This window comes from Giraffa tippelskirchi, chromosome 7 (genome assembly GCF_054371585.1).
Source record: "Giraffa tippelskirchi isolate mGirTip1 chromosome 7, T2T-mGirTip1v1.2.pri, whole genome shotgun sequence".
NCBI classification, from domain to species: Eukaryota; Metazoa; Chordata; class Mammalia; order Artiodactyla; family Giraffidae; genus Giraffa; species Giraffa tippelskirchi.
This window is the reverse complement of record NC_137281.1, coordinates 22,125,370-22,142,166: the sequence shown is the minus strand read 5'-3', so window position 1 is coordinate 22,142,166 and position 16,797 is coordinate 22,125,370. Positions and strand designations below refer to the sequence as shown.

The following is a 16,797-nucleotide window of genomic DNA, read 5'->3' as shown; positions in this document are numbered from 1 at the left end:
AAAGAAAGTTGAAATGATAGGTACCCTTAAATAAACAGGTGTAATTAATTATAGTGCTACTTGTTTTCATGAGCATGCAAGAGTGACAAGTTAATAATAAATCTCCATCTCATACAGAGGAGGTGGCTAAGGAGATGCTGTGGTTTAATTTACATCTTTGGAAGGCACCAAAGATTTAATAATCTCCCTGCCTTATATATCAAACTAATACCCCTGAGGCAGAAAAGCAAAACATTTTTAAACTGTTAATCTGAGAAGCAATAAAATCTTGTCTCAGGTCAAAAATAAATTGAGTTTCTGGTGGTCTCAGTGGACCCTTGGGATGTGTGATTTATTCGGATTCTAAAGCCGCTCAGGACCCCTGGGGACCTTGGCTGCAAAACCAGGCAAGCTGGGAACACCATGGGGATTGCCAATCCAGTCAGAAGATCAGACCGAGGGCAGTGACTGATTTTACCTTAGACTTACCCAATAATTTATTTCACCTTCTGTGTCAGCTACAAATACACTATGGAATACAAACGTTTGTGAATTTGAGATTCAGTTCTAAATGATTGCTTTAGTTCTGTTTATGTTAACTGTCATGTCTTGTATAGTCACTCAGTCGTGTCCAACTCTTTGCGACCCCATGGACTGTAGCCCGCCAGGCTCCTCTGTCCTTGGGATTCTCCAGGCAAGAATACTGGAGTGGGTTGCCATTTCCTTCTCCAGGGGATCTTCCCGACCCAGGGATTAAACCCAGGTCACCTGCATTACATGAGGATTCTTTACCGTCTGAGCCACCAGGGAAGCCCTCCCTTATGTTAATGCTTGTTCTTAGAAGCTTAAAAACTGTTTTGAGGTTTTTACTAAGTGTAGGATTTTAACCTGACTGGAGAAACTGGGATACAGGAAGGGGAAATAATCCTTCATGGCGCGATCAGTCACTTGTGAAGCCTCAAGTGTTCAGACTTCCAGCTCTTTGTTTCTAAAGGAGCTAAACTATGAGGTACATTGAATTTATTAATTTGGAAAACTGCCTCCTTACGGATACTAGTGGAGAAGATGCCATCTTCTTTGTTTAAAGAATGGACCAGAGCTAATTGAGGATCCTGAGAGAGACACAGAAACAATTTAGAAATAACTTGAGTTGCCCACTCCCTGCTTGAAGGGAACCGGACTCTTGGTCTTTGGGGGGCCACCCAAATTGACAGAGGGAAGACAGAGGAAAATTCCCTGGATCCCTGCAGGGTTAATTTATTCAAAAAGGAAATTGAAAAATACTCAACATGCAAAAGTCTTGTGAAGAAAATAAAGGAAAACCACAGAACATGCCAAAAGCTGAGGAAGCCCACCCTTTGGAAGCTGTACCACAGGAGGCAGAAAGAAATCCTCAACCTTCTGAAGAAGGTGTAAGCCAGGAAGCAGAAGGAAACCTTAGAGGAGGGCTGACTCGGCCTGGTCAGGGATATAAAGGGGACACTCCCGTTAGGCATTTGGACTCTGAAGAAATAATAAGAGGAGCAGATGATGGAAAGGCTTAGGGAAGAAATAAGAAGAATAAGAAGCAAGTTTGTGATGATGCCTTGGAAGCAAAGACATTCACGCAGCCGTCCTTATCCCGTATGCTTTAGGTGTTGAATTCTTTTTTTTGTCTAATATTAAAATCTGGCCCCTGCTTTCTGTTGGCGTTTTCTGATGTATCTTTGACTTTTGCTTTTACTTTTAATCATCTGGTGGAGTTTTGTTTTAGGTAGCTTTCCTTGTTATCAACATCTGCATTTTATATTTTGACACATTCTCTAGGTCTATTTTTCGATTGGGAAATTTCACAAATATGCATGAAAATATGTTCATTCCATATTGTAAAGTAAAACATAGCAGGTTACAAAGCAGCATATCCAGTACCAGCTCACATATGCAGGAGAAAGTCTCAGATTGTATGTGTATGCATGTGTGTATACATACATACGTATATCAGAAATTTAACTGTGCTTGTTTCTGTGTGATGTTTTTTTTCTTTTTGCTTATATGCATTTTTTAATGAACACATCACACACACAAAGAGAATTAAAGTTTTTTTTATTTGAAAATCAAATAATTTTCAACCAGCTTATAAGGGCAATGGGGGCACCTAAACTCTTGATGAAAGAACTATTAAAAAAAATGTAAACCTCAAAATACCTCTGGATCTCTTAGCCAGAGAAATAAAAGTGGCAATTATTACAGGAAAAAAAAAAGAATGGACTGTAATGATCTCGGAGAAATAGGAAGGTAGAATTATGTGCATTTGCTGTTATGTACAAGTGTATTCATTGTTCTAATTTGCTATGAAATAATTTTTATAAAGGAATTAAATTGTAAAATATGATTTCATCTTTTACAAATGCTTCTTATAATTTCAGCTGAATCATTGTGATGTTTAATGAGTTGTTTCAGGAAATAGAACATAAAAATACCCAATTCCCCTTATCTCCTACCTCCCTCCAGCCCCCATGGCTTTAAATCATAGCTGTAAATTAGGGTTGCATTTTGTCATGTCTTCCAAGGGCACACTGACTGGCATAGCATGAGCTTCAGACTGTAACTAGCGTATCCATTCAACTTAGCAATTGGAAAACCACATACTATCACCCCAGATATACTTGGGCTGCTTCTGCCTGCCTCTGTTTGAGGAAGGCTTTTTTCTCCTGGTCAGGAGTTTGGGTTGGTCCAGGTGGGAGAAATCTTAGAGGAAAATCTCTTTCTCCATTGTAACTGACTTAGCAAACATCCTTTGACTCCCTTAGGTCATGAGGATGATGGGGCATACAAGGACAGAGGCACAGAGCACTGTCAGTTTCCGATGGCTACTGTAACCAGGAACTTAGTGTCGTAAGCACAAATTTAGTATCTTCCTGTTCTGGAGGTCAGAAATCTAAAATCAAGGTGTTGGTAAGTGTGTCCTTCTCAAGGCTTTAGGGAAAAGTCTGTTTCCTTGTCTTTTCCAGCTTCTAGAGTCTGCCCGCGTTCCCTGGTTCATGGCTCCTGCCTCGAATCACTTCACCTCCTGTTTCTGTTGTCACATCTCCTGCTATTCAATATGATCTCCTCCTTCCCTCGTACAAGGATTCTTGTGATTACATTGAGCCCAGGATAGTCCAGCATAATCTCCTCATGTTAAAATCCTTATTCATACCTGCAAAATCATATTTTTCATAGAAGGTAATTCATGCATTCCAGGAATTAGGATGTGAATGTACTTGGAGGTGGCCTTATTCAGCACAGAATTTGGCATTGGATAACTCTGCCACTCTCTAAGTTAGTTTGACTAACTTAGAGAGTTTCTTAATGTTTCTGAATCTCAAGTTTCTTTTCTGAGAAATGAAGTAAATAATACCATCTCCTAGGGTTGGGTGAAGGTTGAAAGTGAAAGTGAAGTCGCTCAGTCGTGTCCAACTCTTTGCGACCCCATGGACTGTAGCCTACCAGGCTCCTCCGTCCATGAATTTTCCAGGCAAGAATACTGGAGTGGGTTGCCATTTCCTTCTCCAGGAGATCTTCCCGACCCAGGGATTGAACCCCAATCTCCTGCATTATAGGCAGACGCTTTACCAACTGAGCCACCAGAGAAGTCAGGGTTAAATGCCTGAAAACAATTAGCATTGTGTCTGACATGTATTACTAGTTCAATGAATGGGAAGTTAATGGATTATTGTTTTTACTATTCAGTCTCACCTCTTTGAGCACTTCTCAGTCAGTGGAGAAGATCAACAGTTGAACAAGTCTTTATAAGTCAGCATGAGTCAGTGTTACATGGGCTATATTTGTCACAGGCCACAAGGGTCCTTCATACATGATTTCATTCATTCTTTTGGAGATGTGTGACTAACATGAGTTTTGGGGTAAAGGAAGGGAAAACATAAAAGGTTGTTCTGAGGCTATGACTAACATGGAATGTCAGGTCCTGGAAGGTTGTGTGTTTTTATTTTGATGACCTCATATTTTTTCCTGAGGAAAAACTGTTTACTGCTCTTGAGATATGTTAACTTTCTTGGACTTGGAGTATGTGCTGTTTAACAAGTTAGGGCCTTGGACTTCTCAGACTATATCATATGGTAAAACGAGAGACAGCAGTGTAGGTCTGTAAGGGAAAGTTGAAAGTCTTCCTGTTCCTCTATCTTCTTGCTACTGACGTTCACACCTTCCCTCCCCCAATGGGAAAGAGTGCTGATCTTTTGGAAATGTTCCAGGATTCCGGTCGGGCCATGTTTGCTGGTAACCAGAGTCCCTGTGTGTGAAAAAGTCACACTCTTGAGTGGGTAGCATTTGTGTGTCTCTCCCATCACTGTGGCTTGGGTGGTGAGGACCAGGGTCCACTCTTTTCCTTGTGTGTCAACTGACCTGAGCACATGTGCTCTCCCTCTTCTGTCTTGTTTCCTAATTCTGCTCTTATTTTACCTGGCCCTTCAGCCATAGGCGACACCGACTCTTCATTTGGCTTCTAGAATACCACTTTCTTATGTTTTCTTCTACCTCATGCTCAGTTGGGTCTTCCTCACTTCCCTGACTTAATATTCAAACTTACCAAAACTCAGTCCCAAGACCTCCTCTCTTTTCTGTCTCTATTTTTCCCATTCTATGGATTTAAATACCATCTATATATTGATGATGCTGGCATTAGTTTTCCATTGCTGCTGTAACAAATTACCACAAACTTAGTGGCTTAAAACAACACTGATTTATTATTTTACAGCTTTTTAGGTTAGAAGTTTGACACAGTCTCACTGGGCTACAGTAACCGGTCAACAGAGCTGTGTTCCTTTCTGGAGTCTCCAAGGGAGAATCCATTTCTTTATCTTTCCATCTTCCAGAGACCTTCTACATTCCTTCAGTTCAGTTCAGTTCAGTCGCTCAGTCGTGTTAAACTCTTTGTGACCCCATGCACTGCAGCATGCCAGGCCTCCCTGTCCATCACCAACTCCTGGAGTTTACTCAAACTCGTGTCCACTGAGTTAGTGCTGCCATCCAACCATCTCATCCTCTGTTATCCCTTCTCCTCCCACCTGCAATCTTTCCCAGCATCAGGGTCTTTTCAATGAGTCAGTTCTTTGCATCAGGTGGCCAAAGTATTAGAGTTTCAGCTTCAGCATCAGTCCTTCCAGTGAACATTCGGGACTGATTTCCTTCAGGAAATCAGCTTGTTTTATTCTTTATCAGAATCTTATCTCTCTGAACCTTCTTCCTTTGTCAGCTCTCTCCCACCACAGCTGAGAAAAATTCTCTGCTTTTAAGGTCCCATCTGATAAGATTGGGTCCACTCATATAATCCAGGATAGTCTCCCCACCTCAAGGTCCATACCCTAATCACATTTGCAAAGTCTTTTTTTGCCATCTAAGACAATATTTTCACAAGTTTTGAGGATTAGGTCATAGACATCTTTGGAAGAACATTGTTCTGCTTAGCACAGTGTCAAATAAATGTCTCCAGCCTAGACCATTGTCCTTAACTCTTAAGACCATATATTCAGCTGCCTACTTGACATCTCTGTTTGGATGTTTAATAGACATTTCAAAGCTATTTGTCCAGAACTGAGCCCCAAGCAACACAAATATGCATACACCATACATACATATATATTTATGTGTGTATATAAGAAAAAAACTTGTACATATATATATATATATGTTTGAAAAGATTTGTCTCTTGACCTTCATTTTGGTGCATGGTATACATCTTATCCCAAAGGTAGAACTGATAATTTGAGACTTCTTTTGTTGACAATGATGGCTATTCCATTTCTTCTAAGGGATTCTTGCCCACAGTAGTAGATATAACGGTCACTTGATTTAAATTCACCCATTCCAGTCCATTTTAGTTCCCTGATTCCTAAAATGTTGATGTTCACTGTTGCCATCTCCTGTTTGACCACTTCCAATTTGCCTTGATTCATGTATCTAACATTCCAGGTTCCTATGTAGTATTGTTCTTTACAGCATCGGACTTTACTTCCATCACCAGTCACATCCACAACTGGGTGCTGTTTTTTGCTTTGGCTCCGTCTCTTCATTCTTTCTGGAGTTATTTCTTCACTGATCTCCATTAGCATATTGGGCACCTACCGACCTGGGGAGTTCATCTTTCAGTGTCGTATCTTTTTGCCTTTTCATACTGTTCATGGGATTCTCAAGGCAAGAATACTGAAGTGGTTTGCCATTCCCTTCTCCAGTGGACCACGTTTTGTCAGAACTCTCCACTATGACCCGTCCGTCTTGGGTGGCCCTACAATGCATGGTTCATAGTTTCATTGAGTTAGACAAGGCTGTGGTCCATGTGATCAGATTGGTTAGTTTTCTGTGATTGTGGTTTTCAGTCTATCTGCCCTCTGATGGATAAGGATAAGAGGCTTATGGAAGCTTCCTGATGGGAGAGACTGACTGAGGGGGAAACTGGGTCTTGTTCTGATGGAGGGGCCATGCTAAATAAATCTTTAATCCAGTTTTCTGTTGATGGGTGAGGCTGTGTTCCCTCCCTGTTATTTGACCTGGGGCCAAACTATGGTGAAGGTAATGAAGATAATGGCTACTTCCTTCAAAAGATCCCATGCATGCACTGATACACTCAGTGCCCCCAACCTTGCAGCAGGCCACCACCGATTCCTGGACACTCACGGGCAAGTCTGGGTCAGTATCTTGTGGGGTCACTGCTCCTTTCTCCTGGGTCCTGGTTCGCACAAGGTTCTGTTTGTGTCTGCCAAGAGTTTGTTTCCCAGTCCTGTGTAAGTTCTGATGGCTCTATGGTGGGGTTAATAGCGACCTCCTCCAAGAGGGCTTATGCCATACCCAGGTCTACTGCACCCAGAGCCCCTGCCCCTGCAGCAGTCCACTGCTACCCGTACCTCCTCAGGAGACACTCAAACACAGTTCTATCTCAGTTGCTGTGGGGTCTCTGGGTCCTGGTGCACACAAGGTATGTTTGAGCCCTCTGAGTGTCTCTGGCGGGTATGGGTTTGGTTCTAAACGCAATTTCACCCCTCCTGCTGTCTTGCTGGGGCTTCTCCTTTGCCCCTGGACATGCGGTATCGTCTCAAAGTCGCTCCAGTGCTGCGCAGCCTCCACTCCAGCACCTACCATCTTGCTGGGGCTTCTCTGCCCTTGGACGTGGGTTATCTCCTTACAGTTGCTCCAGCGCTGTGCAGCTGCCGTTCCAGTGCCACGCAGCTACTGTGGGCAAGAATCCCTTAGAAGAAATGGAGTAGCCATCATAGTCAACAAAAGAGTCTGAAATGCAGTACTTGGATGCAATCTCAAGAACGACAGAATGATCTCTGTTCATTTCCAAGGCAAACAATTTGATATCACAGTAATCCAAGTCTATGCCCCGACCAGTAATGCTGAAGAAGCTGAAGTTGAACGGTTCTATGAAGATCTACAAGACCTTCTAGAACTTACACACAAAAAAGATGTCCTTTTCATTATAGGGAACTTGAATGCATAAGTAGGAAGTCAAGAAATACCTGGAGTAGCAGGCAAATTTGGCCTTGGAGTACAGAATGAAGCAGGGCAAAGGCTAATAGGGTTTTTCCAAGAGACCACACTGATCATAGCAAGCACCCTGTTGCAACAACACAAGAGAAGATTCTACACGTGGACATCACCAGATGGTCAATACTGAAATCAGATTGATTATATTCTTTGCAACCAAAGATGAAGAGGCTCTATACAGTCAGCAAAAACAAGACCTGGAGCTGACTGTGTCTCAGATCATGAACTTCTTATTGCCAAATTCAGACTTAAATTGAAGAAAGTAGGGAAAACCACTAGACCATTCAGGTATGACCTAAATCAAATCAAATCCCTTAGGTTATACAGTGGAAGTGAGAAATAGATTCAAGGGATTAGATTATCCCTGATAGACAGAGTTCCTGAAGAACTATGGATGGAGGTTCATGACATGGTACAGGAGGCAGGGATCAAGACCATCCCCAAGAAAAGGAAATGCAAAAAGGCAAAATGGTTGTCTGAGGAGGCCTTACAAATGGCTATGAAAAGAAGAGAAGCAAAAGGCAAAGGAGAAAGGGAAAGATATACCCATCTGAATGCAGAGTTCCAAAGAATAGCAAGGAGAGACAAGAAGGCTTTCCTCAGTGATCAGTGCAAAGAAATAGATGAAAACAATAGAGTGGGAAAGACTAGACATCTCTTGAAGAAAATTAGAGATACCAAAGGAACTTCTCATGCAATGATGGACACAATAAAGGACAGAAATGGTATGGACCTAACAGAAGCAGAAGATATTAAGAAGAGGTGGCAAGAATACACAGAAGAACTATACAAAAAAGATGTTTACAACCCAGATAATCATGATGGTGTGATCACTCACCTAGAGCCAGACATCCTGGGATGCAAAGTCAAGTGGGCCTTAGGAAGCATCACTATGACCAAAGCTAGTGGAGGTAATGGAATTCCAGTTGAGCGATTTCAAATCCTGAAAGATGATGCTGTGCAAGTGCTGCACTCAATATGCCAGCAAATTTGGAAAACTCAGCAGTGGCCACAGGACTAGAAAAGGTGAGTTTTCATTCCAATCCCAAAGAAAGGCAATGCCAAAGAATACTCAAACTACTGCACAATTGTGCTCATCTCACACGCTAGCAAAGTAATGCTCAAAATTCTCCAAGCTAGGCTTCAACAGCACATGAACTGTGAACTTCCAGATGTTCAAGCTGGTTTTAGAAAAGGCAGAGGAACCAGAGATCAAATTGCCAACATCTGCTGGATTGTTGAAAAAGCAAGAGAGTTCCAGAAAAACATCTGCTTTATTGATTATGCCAAAGCCTTTGACTGTGTGGATCACAACAAATTGTGGAAAATTCTTCAAGAGATTGGAATACCAGACCGCCTGACCTGCCTCCTGATAAATCTGTATGCAGGTCAAGAAGCAGCAGTTAGAACTGGACATGGAACAACAGACTGGTTCCAAATAGAAAAAGGAGTACATCAAGGCTATGTATTGTAACCGTACTTATTTAACTTATATGTAGAGTACATCATGAGAAATGCTGGACTGGATGAAGCACAAGCTGGAATTAAGTTTTCTGGGAGAAATATCAATAACCTCAGATATGCAGATACCACCCTTATGGGAGAAAGCAAAGAAGAACTAAAGAGCCTCTTGATGAAAGTGAAAGAGAGTGAAAAAGTTGGCTTAAAGCTCAAGATTCAGAAAACTAAAATCATGGCATCTGGTCCCATAACTTCATGGCAAATAGATAAAACAGTGAGAGACTTTATTTTTGGGGGCTCCAAAGTCACTGCATATAGTGACTGCAGTCATGAAATTAAAAGATGCTTACTCCTTGGAAGAAAAGCTATGACCAACGTAGACCGCATATTAAAAAGCAGAGACATTACTTTGCCAACAAAGGTCCATCTAGTCAAGGCTGTGGTTTTTCTAGTAGTCATGTATTGATGTGAGTGAGATTTGGACTATAAAGAAAGCTGAGTGCCAAAGAATTGATGCTTTTGAACTGTGGTGTTGGAGAAGACTCTTGAGAGTCCCTTGGACAGCAAGCAGATCCAACCAGTCCATCCTAAAGGAAATCAGTCCTGAATATTCATTGGAAGGACTGATGCTGAAGCTGAAACTCCAATACTTTGGCCACCTGATGTGAAGAACTGACTCATTTGAAAAGACTTGGATGCTGGGAAAGATTGAAGGCAGAAGGGGATGACAGAGGATGAGATGGTTGTATGGCATCACTGACTCAATGGACATGAGCTTGAGTAAGCTCCAGGAGTTGGTGATGGACAGGGAGACCTGGAGTGCTGCAGTCCATGGCGTCACAGAGTCGGACACGACTGAGCGACTGAACTGTACTGAATGTATTCTTGGCTTTGGCTCAGCTTTTTGTGACATTAAAAGATTATTTGGGACCAGCTGCAAAACCTCTTCTTTGTAAACCTGTCTGTGAACCGTCACTGGTATAGCAGGAGGGGTCAATACAGACATAAGGACTTCCTTCCCTCACTGGGTAGGGGAGCTGGCCTCTGGCCCTCACAGCTGTTCCCTGCTAGAACAGTCATAGTTCCTGGGTGCTCTTTGATATCCTGAGCAGCTGTGACATCAGCCAATTTAGTGCAGGATAATTCATCAATTAATCTCTTTGTTATTGGACATTTGAGATGCTTGTGCCTTTGTTCATCTATAAATGAGGTGGGATGTGGCATGACTCCTGATTGTCACGTATCTCTGAATGGATGGTTGTCCCCCTGCCCAACCAGTGACCCATGGGGACCTCCAGAGCCCAGAGAATAGCGACAGTGTTAGGAGGTGGTGAGACAGATTGTTGTGGTTCATTTGCTAAGTTGTGTCTGACACTTTGTGACCCCATGGACTGCAGCACACCAGGCTTCCTTTGTCCTTTACTATCTCCTGGAGTTTGCTCAAACTCATGTCCACTGAGTTGGCGATGCTGTCCAACCATCTCATCCTCGTCATCCCCATCTCCTCCTGCCCTCAATCTTTCCAGCATCAGGGTCTTTTCCAGTGAATTGGCTCTTTGCATCAGGTGGCCAAAGTAGGTAGCCTGTGGATCATACACAACCACCTCACCACTGGCAGTGACTCACAACTTTGTCTCACACCACATGAAGTTTATCAGAATGATACTGAGCGAGAGTGAACTTTGGGTCCCCTTTTAAAACTGTCACGAGAAGTACATTATTTGAAAAGTTTAATACTGGAAACACTGGTGACAAACAAGTGTCCAGATATCATGGTTCAGGCTTACTGCTCTCTTGAAATACTTCTAATAAGTGAAAGAAATATAAAACGGTGTCTACGCACTTCAGCAGAATTGTCCAGAGGCCTGCTTTTGCCAAAGCTGAAAAATCCCTTGGAAATCTTCAGCTTTGCACTTAATTACCACCTCCTTTGGCTGTTTTTCTTTTACTACTTTTCTCTCTTCCCCCTGTGATTTTCCTTTCTTGTTGCCAAAACACGCTTTCTGTTTCAGACACCATCTGTTTTCAGAATATATTTGCATTTCCTTTTTCCTTCCCCAAATGGCCCTACTTTGCTACCAGTGTTTTCCACTCAGTGTATTCCCACTGTTACCCCATGCGTTGGTGGGAAGGAAAGCTATGGCTTGCCAAATTGAAATATGACCAGTAACCCAACAGAGACCTTCTTCTGGTCTTCAATGTGTGTACCCACCCTCCTAAGGACCTCAGGGTGCCAGGATTGGTTTGTGGTATGTCTTTAAAACAGTTTTTGTTTTTAACATCAAAGAATTTCAAAGTATCAAAAGGAGAAAGTGAAAGTAATTCTCTGCTGTGCCAGTCACATTCCTCAGAGGGGCATGACCTCCTTAGCGACACACAGTGACCCTAGTGACCACTCTCAACAGTGCAGCTTGCATCCTTCTAGCTTTTTACTATGCATGTATCAAAATGTGCAACATGAATACATAGAAATGCAAAACAGATTGGATTAATACCATACATATTGACTGCAACTTGCTTGCTGTTATTTTACATAAATGTCATGGGCATCTTTTCATGTGAGTACACATATATTTTCTCATTACATTTAACACCTGGTATTCTACTGTATGAATGTACAATGATTTATTTACTCAACCCATTAATGATATATGGTAATTCCAATATCTTATTATTACTACCAGCACCCAACACATTTATCTTTATCCTTGTGCTATGTTCTGTAGGCAGTTGGAATTGCTGCATCAAAGGCTACGTGTATTTTGAATGTTGCTGAGGGCGAAATATATGTTTTAAAGGGTTATGTTTTAAACATTGATGGATACCATCCTAAACTTTATATGTAATCACTAATAGAAGCACAGCATTTTCTCCCTTCAGTTATCAGAGATTATGACATAAGTAATACTAATTTGCAGAGTGTAAAGCATTTCACAAAGTATTTTTATTCAACTTAACATTCACAGATATTCTATAGGGAGATAATACTGTCTCTCAATTTACAGGTGAAGAAACAAGCTCATCAAAATCAAGTGATTTGCCTAAGGTTGTACCTTTGGGCAGAGAAGGCAATGGCAACCCACTCCAGTATTCTTGCCTGGAGAATCCCAGGGATGGGGGAGCCTGGTTGGCTGCCGTCTATGGGGTCGCACAGAGTCGGGCACGACTGAAGCAACTTAGCAGCAGCAGCAGCAGCAGCAGTACCTTTGGGTGGCAGATATGAGCTTTTATCTCCAAGGCTGAAATTCTTTGTCTGACAGCAGTACTGGCTTCTCGTGGAAGAGCGCCTGCTGCGGTGTGAACTTACTGAGCATAGGTGCAGGGGGACAGGGAGCATGGAGGGGATACTGGTCTGCCCACCCCTGTGGCGTACCCATGGACATACAGACGTTTCTGTCTCTGCCGTCACTTCCTTGGTGATGTTATTTGGTCACAGCTTCAAATACTATCTGTCAGTAACTCTTAAGCTTATATTTCCAGTTTAGAACTCTCTCCTTAACATATCCTATATGGAACTCTTGATCTTTCCTCCTAAACTTGCTCTGCCTATTGCCATCTCACTTGGCCACTCCCTCATCCTTTTAGTTCTTCAAGCCCAAGTTCTTTCTTTTTTAAATTATAGTTAACTTTCAGTATTGTGTTTCTGGTATACAGGTGAGTGATCCAATTGTACATATATATTCCATTTCACATTCTTTTCCACTCTATTATAAGATATTTATATAGTTACCTATGCTGTACAGTAGGACCATGTTTATCTATTTTATATATAGTAGTTTATATCTATTAATCCTAAACTCCTAATTTATCCCTTTGCTCGCTTTCCCCTTTGGCAACCATAAGTTTGTTTTCTATGTGAGTCTGTTTCTATTTTGTAAGTAAGTCCATTTGTGTCATATTTTAGATCCCACGTATAAGTGTTATCATCTGTTACTTGTCTTTCTCTGTCTGATTTAACTTCATTTAGTATGATAATCTCTAGGTCTATCCAGGTTGCTGCAAATGTTCAGGCCCAAATTCTTGATTATTTTTATTCTCTCATACCCCTCATTCACAGAGAATAGGATGAAGGCCAGATGCCAGTTACTGCCAGGTTTGTAATTAAAATCCAGCATTCCTTGCTTTAAAATGCATCTAGATTATCCTGCTTTATTCTGATCCCACTAGCCTGAAGTGTGGCTCTGATTTGACTCTTAGAATTTGTACTCTAGGTTAGGAGTGGTGTTTAGACATGAGATCACACTCTTAATAAATTATTTCTCCTAGTTTCTAAGACTACAAAAATGGAAAGTCTGAGTTAAACTTACTGAAAACATAATCAGTTTTAGCTCAGGAGATCATTGTGCCTAGCCTTTTGAAAACAAGTCCTTCCTAGGTCAGTTTTGCCGTATTGCATGCATACGTGTTGGAGGAAGAAAAAAGGGGATGAGAGGAATTCCAGAGTGAGGCTCTTGCTCTGCTGCTTGTTTTCTTAGTATCAAAAGTATGGGATCAGAACGAAGGTCTTCCAGTGGGAAGGCTGCTGATTCACGGGGTTTAAGCAGGAGCTGAGGCAAAGTGGTGGATCTTTCTCCATGCACAAAGAAGTGCAGACTCTTAAGGAACATGGTGAGAAACTTAAATTATTGATCAGAAAGGGGGATTTAGCTTGTTAGGAGTTGTTGATTTTAATTTTAGCATGTACTTTTGATGTTTGTGTTTCTGTGCATATGTTTTTGTATAGCAAGAGGTCATACTCAGAAAGCAAAAGCTGAACAGTATATGTGCTATTTTAATTATAATTCATTTGTCCACTGGGACCTCCCTGGCCTTAGGAAATTTAGGTTAACTTAATTCAAATCCTCTGTTTTCCAGCCTGGTTAGAGTTTGCCTGGGAGAGAGGGAGTTCCTGGAGTGGGAGCTTTCTAATGCTAACATTGGAGAAGTCCTACACAAACCGCAACAAGTTATGATTATTCTGAACTTGACTGAGTCCAGAGCCCTTGTTTAATTTTTTCTTCCACCTTGTTGTGATTCTTGTATAGAGGCTTTCTCAGTTCTGTCCCAGGAGGACCTGCATACAAATCTCAGTTCCTTCATGGATTTTCACAGACGATTCACTTGGCACTGTGAATTTAATGAAGTAAACATCTTTCCTAAAGACTTAAGGTGCACGTATTCCAATGAACAGCCTTTAACAGTTTTTTTTTTGTTGTTGTTGTTTTAGCATCTTTCTCTTACTTTCTGTTCCTTTCAACAAAGCAGCAAATTTATTCTCTTATTTTACCCAGAGTATTTCTACCACACAAGGTCCTTGGAGGCAGGGGTCCCACCTTTTATTCCATAAGGTACACCAAGAAAGGTGAGTCTCATCTAAGAGGAAGCCTCTTACCCAGCTACTTAGAGAATAAAATCATGTCCATTATGTTACAGAGTGAAGAATATTTCATACGAACATAAGCAAAAAATTTTGACCTGATTTGGAAATTACTAAGCTGCCTTCCTTTTTTCCTCTTGCCTAAAATCTTGTTAAGATGCAACTCCACCCCCAATTATACAATGTCATTTTTTCCTTCTCTCCTGGAGCTTACGAGTAAAGACTATACTGAGGGTAGAGCTTAACTGTCTTCTTGTTTTAGGGACATTATGGAATTTTCCCCTGAGTTATGTGGCTTTATGCGTTAACAAACCCCTCAGGATCCTGGCTATGCGAGGGGAATCAAGTATGCAACTTAGAATCAAGTGATGCATCTTAACAGCAGGCGTTAAAGATTCACTTCTGACTTGGATATGATCATAAGAAATTTGTCAAAACCATTCATCAGGAAGGAGCTAGAGGGAAGTAAGGTCAGATGGATGAGACTCTGGGTGGCCTGGAGCCTCTGAGTTAAAGGTTCTTTTTGGTCTTCTTGGAATTGACACCTGAGCAGGGATGGGAGCCTGTATATATTGGAGGTCAGAAGTCTCACTTGGTCTCCAGTTCCTCCTGCTCTGTATGTCTGGACTGGAGGAAAAAAAGGAGTGTTACTGTTAGAGGAATTAGTCAGGAGAAGTGGGAGGCATGAGGAAAGGCACCCATGGGAGATAAACGATGGGTCAAGAGAGTATAAAATGTCTAGAAACTTCTAGAAGTCTGTGCCAATGTCCCTGTTTGAAAAGTTGTGCTTTGGTGACCACAGAATAATAATAATAATAGCAATAATAGCTAGCATTTATTGCAGGCTTGCTATATGCTAGTTGTTGTTGTTTCGTCACTAAGTCATGTCTGACTCTTTGCGACCCCATGGACTGTAAACTGCCAGGCTCCTGCATCCGTGACTTGGTGTTTAATGCACACATGGAAAGGTATATAACCTGGAAAATGCAGATTGAAACTATAGTGTGATAGTGCTGCAAACCCACTAGAATGTCTGAAATGAAAATGTCACAAAATTGTTAGCGAGGATGTGAAGCAACTGAACTCTCATACACTGCTCGCAGGGATTTAAATTGGAACAACCACTTTGGAAAACTGATTGATGATATCTGATAAAACTGATACCCTTTGACCCAGAAATTCCACTTGAACCAGAATTGTATGCATGGTTTCACCAAAAGATATATACAAGAATTTTTGTAGCAGCACTATTTATGATAGCCTCCAAATGGAAACAGCTGAAATCTTCATCAGGAGTAGTTCAGTTCAGTTCAGTTGCTCAGTTGTGTCCAACTCTTTGCAACCGCATGAACCGCAGCACACCAGGCCTCCCTCTCCATCACCAGCTCCTGAAGTATACCCAAACTCATGTCCATTGAGTCGGTGATGCCATCTAACCATCTCATCCTCTATCGTCCCCTTCTCCTCTTGCCCTCAATCTGTCCCAACATCAGAGTCTTTTCAAATGAGTCAGCTCTGCAAATCAGGTGGCCAAAATTATGGAGTTTCAGCTTCAACATCAGTCCTCCCAATGAACACCCAGGACTGATCTCCTTTAGGATGGACTGGTTGGATCTCCTTGCAGTCCAAGGGACTCTCAAGAGTCTTCTCCAACACCACAGTTCAAAAGCATCAGTTCTTCTGTGCTCATCTTTCTTTATAGTGCAACTCTCACATCCATACATGACCACTGGAAAAACCATAGCCTTGACTATACGGACCTTTGTTGACAAAGTTATGTCTCTACTTTTTAATATACTGTCTAGGTTGGTCATAACTTTCCTTCCAAGGAGTAAACGTCTTTTAATTTCATGGCTGCAATCACCATCTGCAGTGATTTTGGAGCCAAAAAAAAGAAAGTCAGCCACTGTTTCCACTGTTTCCCCATCTATTTGCCATGAAGTGATGGGACCAGATACCATGATCTTAGTTTTCTGAATGTTGACCTTTAAGCCAACTTTTTCACTCTCTTCTCTCACTTTCATCAAGAGGCTCTTTAGTTCTTCTTCACTTTCTGCCATAAGGGTGGTGTCATCTGCATATCTGAGGTTATTGATATTTCTCCCAGCATTCTTGATTCCAGCTTGTGCTTCCTCCAGCCCAGCGTTTCTCATGATGTACTCTGCATATAAGTTAAATAAGCAGGGTGACAATATACAGCCTTGATGTACTCTTTTTCCTATTTGGAACCAGTCTGTTGTTCCATATCCAATTCTAACTATTGCTTCCTGACCTGCATACAGGTTTCTCAAGAGGCAGGTCAGGTGGTCTGGTATTCCTATCTCTTTCAGAATTTTCCACAGTTTGTTGTGATCCATGCAGTCAAAGGCTTTGGCATAGTCAATAAAGCAGAAATAGATGTTTTTCTGAAACTCTCTTGCTTTTTTGATAATCCAGTGGATGTTGGCAATTTGATCTCTGGTTCCTCTGCCTTTTCT

The 16,797-nt window shown here is 41.6% G+C and overlaps 1 pseudogene; it reads left to right on the top strand.

Moving 5' to 3' along the window:
* Nucleotides 1-1,179: 1,179 nt before the first annotated feature.
* Nucleotides 1,180-1,620, top strand: LOC145513727 (transcription elongation factor A protein-like 8; annotated as a pseudogene).
* The last annotated feature ends 15,177 nt before the right edge of the window (nucleotides 1,621-16,797 follow it).